The 5,010-nt window shown below is 42.3% G+C and overlaps 1 non-coding gene across 1 annotated transcript; it reads right to left on the bottom strand.

Moving 5' to 3' along the window:
- Window positions 1–2,434: 2,434 nt before the first annotated feature.
- LOC111815868 lies at window positions 2,435–2,561 on the bottom strand. The gene has a single exon (XR_002820488.1). It is a non-coding gene; the product is annotated as a small nucleolar RNA SNORA11 (small nucleolar RNA).
- Window positions 2,562–5,010: the final 2,449 nt, after the last annotated feature.

The raw sequence follows: 5,010 nt of genomic DNA, 5'->3' as shown, positions 1-5,010 counted from the left end.
ATGTTGCCACCCCACTTTATTTTTAATTTTTATTTATTTATTTATTTATTTGCGGAACTGAGGATTGAACTCAGACCCTTGTGCTTGCCAGGGAAGCACTTATTCCACTGAGCCATCTCCCTGGCCTCTCACCATGACTTTGAGTTCAGCTTGATCTTTACAGTGAATTCTAGGCCAGCCTGAAATACATAACAAGATCCTATCTCAACCAAAACAAAACAGCTGGGCATGGCGGTGCATGCTGGTAATCCCAGAATTCAGGAGGTTGAGGCAGGAGGATCACCCTGCGAGTGAGCTGGAGTATGTTGTGAGACCCTGTCTCAACAAAACAAAACAACAACAACAAAAAGCAAACTAACACAAACATAATTGCAATGAAAACACATTTGTAATGAATAACACACTGGTAGGTATTAAAATAAATATTCAGCCAAAACCAAGGGCAAGGGCAAGATGAGAATTGCAGCCACAGAATGAATTTGTAGAACACAAAAATAAACTTGATATATTTTATTTTAAAGAAAAAAATTAAAATCTCAAAGCAAGATAATAGAGTAACAATGGTTAATAGGGAGTATATTGTTATCTTTAAATTAGTTTCTCAGAGTACAAGATACAGGCTTTAATTGTCCAAACAATATTATAATATTAGCACAAACCTTTCTTTTCAATAAACAATGAAGTTGATGCAGTTTAAAATTTTAAAATTGTTGGGCCAGGAAGATAGCTCAGTAGAATAAGTGCTTGCCTAGCAAGCACGAGGTCCTGAGTTCAATCTCAGGTACCTAAAAGAAAAAAAAATTAAAATTGTTGTTGTGAGATAGGATCTTACTATGTGTAGGTCAAGCTGGCCTTGATGTGTTTATTGGTTTGTTTTTGTAGGGGTGGAGTGGGGGGGGGGAACCGGGGATTGAACTCAGGCCCTTGTGCTTGCCAGGCAAGCACTTACTCTACTGAACCATCTCCCTGCCCCAAGACAATGGAAGCAGAGGCATGGTTCAGCTGCACCAGTCAGAAAACCTCCCTGTAGTGTTGGGTTTAGATTTTTTTTTTTTTTTTTTTTTTTTTTTTTGTGGTGGAACCAGGGATTGAATTCAGGCCCTTGCACTTGCCAGGGAATCGCTTATTCTACTGAGCCATCTTGCTGGCCAAAGAAGAGGACTGGGTACTTTGTTTTGTTTTTATTGTGGTACCAGGGATTGAACTCAGGACCTTGTGCTTGCCAGGTAAGCGATTATGCCGCTGAGCTATATCTCCAGCCCTTGGCCTTGAACTCACCATGTGGGCAGGCTGGTCTCCAATTCATTGTGATCCTCCTGCCTCAACTGCTCATCTGCAGGGATCATAGGTGTGTTCCACCATGCTGAACTCCTAAACTTTTGACACTGGCATTGAAATACAAAAGTTTGTCAGCATTGTCACCAGGCACAGTGTCTCATACCTATAATTCCAGCACTCAGGAGGCTGAGGCGGGAGGGTTATGGCAAGTTCAAGACCAGCCTGGGTTATAAAGTGAGTTCAAGGCCAGCCTGAATTGCACAGTGAGACCCTGTCTCAAAAAGACAAAAAAAAAAAGTTTCTAAGCATTGTTTTTTTTTTTTTGTATTTTAGAGAAATGTCTACAATGTGTTCAGGGTCTCACTACTAGATCAGTACTAGATTGTCCTATTTACAGCCTCCCAAGAGCTGGAATTATAGGGGTGCACCACCACGCCCAGTCTCTCTCAGCATTTTTACCTGCTAGATTGCATCTACAAATCATTCAACTACATATTTGCCATGTTAAGTAGATATTCACTTTTGTTTCTTTGAGATAGGGTCTTGCTATACAGTTCAGGCTGGTTTGGACTCGCTATTGTCTTTGAACTCTGTTGGCCTTGAACTCAAAGCCACCCTCCTGACTTAGCCTCCCAAGTGCTGTAGATATTGACTATTTTTTATATATATTCACTATTAAATCCTATGAAAAATAAGGTATTTTCAGAATAATATGCCATTTTTCCTTATTTCATCTCTTTATTATGTCCAAAGAGTGATTTATCATATATGTTTATACATAATTTTGGAATTTTTCCTCCCAACAAAATCTGTGTGCTACTTTTTTTTTTTATGCTGTTTGTTTTGTCCTTTGGCAGTGGGAATTAAACAGAAGACCTTTGCCCTAAGCTACATCCCAGCCACTTTTACTTTTTATTTTGGGACAGGGTGTTGCTAAGTCACTTAGATTGGTTTCTTTTAAAAAAATATTATTATTATTAATTTATTGAAAATAGAAAGTCAAAGTCTTTGCTTCCAGGATTCCTAACAGATCACCCGTGAGTACCCTGGACAGGCTCTAAAGTCCACCTCCCCCACTACCTGCTGTAGCTTCTCCCATTATGGAGTCTTGTCCTGTTGCTATTATCCAGAAAATACGTGGAAGGGTATGGAGTCCATGTGCAGCACATTTGCTCACAGAGAAGTCACGCGTTTTGTGTCCCTTGTCACCATGTCCCTAAATTCCCATTGGGTGTGTTGTAAACAGAGAAGCCATTTCAGGCGCCCTGCTCTGAGCACACCCCACCCCAGACTGGTTTCCAATTTGCAGTCTTCACATCTCAGTCCCTCTCCACCGGTGCTGGCTTATCGTCAAGCGCCATTGCACCCTGCTCTGTTGGTGGCAGGTTTGACACTGTTTGACCTCATTTTGAAAAGATACATACAGCTCCTAAAAATATGAATTGTCTTTTTTTTTTTTAAATTTTGTGGTCAGAGCATTGAACCCATGGCCTCAACCTCATGCATATTAAGCAAGCACGCTCTTACTGAATTGTTCTTTTTTGGTGCGTGTGTGTGTGTGTGTGTGTGTGTGTGTGTGTGTCTTTTTGAGACAGGGTTTCGTTATGCAGTTCAGGCTGGCCTTGAGCTCACTTTGTAGAGCAGACTGGTCTTGAACTTGCAGTGAGCCTCTTGCCTCAGCCTCCAAGTGCTGGAATCATAGGCATGCACCACCACACCCAGCTTGTATCACTGAATTAAACACAACCATATTTCTCCTTTTTCTCAAAGCTCCTTCTGATGAGATTCATGGGCTTTGTGGAATCAAAGTAATATTTATTAAAATTATTTTATTTAATGTTACGAGTGTCAATACATAAAATAATTATGATATAATCTTATTCTTATTAGTCTGCTTCTTTTTTTTTTTAATTTTTTTTTAACATTTATTTAGTGTGTGTATGCGTGGCCAGCTCAGCCCACCAGGGGGCGCGACTGGCTGGCATGTGGTGCTGGGGGATCGAACCGCGGTCCCTGTGTTTTTCCAAGCTTGTTCCAAATAGGTGCTTTAGACCACTGAGCCATCTCTCCAGCCCCAGTCTGCTTCATCTTGTTTAAATTTTTGAGTTTCATATATGCATTTCAGTCAAGCGCTTATCCTACTGAGCCATCTCCCCGGCCCCTCATATATGCATTTCAATAACACTTTTCGACTGAAAATGCATATGTTTTTCCTAAAGTTACCTAGCTGGGCCAGGGAGATGGCTCAGCAGAATAAGCGCTTGCCAAGCACAAGGGCCTGAGTTCGATCCCCGGTTCTGCCAAAGAAACAAAACAAAACAAAAAAACACAAAAACCTAAAGTTACCTAGGTGATATAGCCTATTCAATTGCTGCCCTAATGTGAACTTGCACTCACAGTTCTGCCTCAGTTTCCTGAGTGCTGATATTATGAGGTTACACGCATGCACCAATGCACTGGCTCTCAAGTCCACAGACAGCAGGAATAATTCTTCTCCTCCTCCTTTTTTTTTTTTTTTTTTTTTGTGGTACTGGGGATTGAACTCAGGACCCTGTGTTTGCCAAGCAAGCACTTATTCTACTATCTCCCCGGCCCTCCTCCTTCTTCTTTACCTTCTCCTTCTCATCCTTTTCTTCCCTCTCCTCTTCTTGTTTCTCCTCCTCCTTATTCTTTTTGTTTGTTTTTGTTTTGCTTTGTTTTGTTTCATTGAGACAGGGTCTCACTATGTAATCTAGTCTGGCCTCAAACTCACAGTGATCCTCCTACCTCAGCCTCTAAGATGCTGGGAGTACAAGTGTCAGTACAAGCCCTGTCATAGGCTCTTGACCTAGAAGGGGCTTTTTAAAAATAATTGTGTTTGGGGACTGCCAGTGTTCTATTAAAGTACATTACCACTGAGCTATATCCCTAGCCTTACTTTTTTTTTTTTAGACAGGGTCTTGCTATGTAGTTCAGGCTGGCCTTGAGCTTACTTTGTAGCTCAGGATAATCTTGAACTCACAGCAATCCTCCTGCCTCAACCTCCCAAGTGCTGGCAGGCATGTGCCATCATGCCCAGCTACCTTAGAATGATTTTATTCTATAAAAGTTTGACAGCCTGAGGAGCCCAAGGACACATGCTCTGAAGCCTGGCTCCTGCATGGCAAGCAGAAACACTGAATGGGCAGCCAAGATTTGGAGGCAGATTTATTTATGTTGACACAGGCACAGATCGGGATCACTTCCAAAATGTCCGGCCCTCAGCTGCAGAGGTCTAGGACTTATTTGGGATAAACAAGCAGGAAGTACAGAAGCAGAACGGCTTGTCAATTAGGGACTGGTTTATACAATGTGAATCGCAGTGAGCAGCCCTGCATCAGAGTGACCAGTTGTTTCTAAGAGACAGGAACAACTGGAACTGGAACAGGAACTGTTACCTGGGCAACTGAGAAACTGAAGTATACAGGCTGGGAGTGGTGTATGTTCTGCTACAGCAGTACTCGAAATGTGATCCATGGGCCAGCAGCATAAGCGTTATGAGAGCTTGCAAAATGCAAAACCTGGGCAGGAGACATAGCTCCGCAGACTAAGTGCTTGCCTGGAAAGTACGAGGACCAGGCTTCATTCCCTGGTGCTTCATGCCTGGGCTCTCTGTGCTGGCCAGTGATATCAGACATGGTGGTTCACACCTGTAATCCCATCAATGGGGTGGCTGAAACAGAAGGATCACTATGAGTCAGAGCTGCGTAGCGA

The sequence above is a fragment of the Octodon degus genome, unplaced genomic scaffold (assembly GCF_000260255.1).
Source record: "Octodon degus isolate 3935 unplaced genomic scaffold, OctDeg1.0 scaffold00022, whole genome shotgun sequence".
In the NCBI taxonomy this organism is placed as follows: domain Eukaryota; kingdom Metazoa; phylum Chordata; class Mammalia; order Rodentia; family Octodontidae; genus Octodon; species Octodon degus.
Note: the sequence above shows the minus strand (reverse complement) of the source record. Positions and strands in the feature narration are given on the sequence as shown.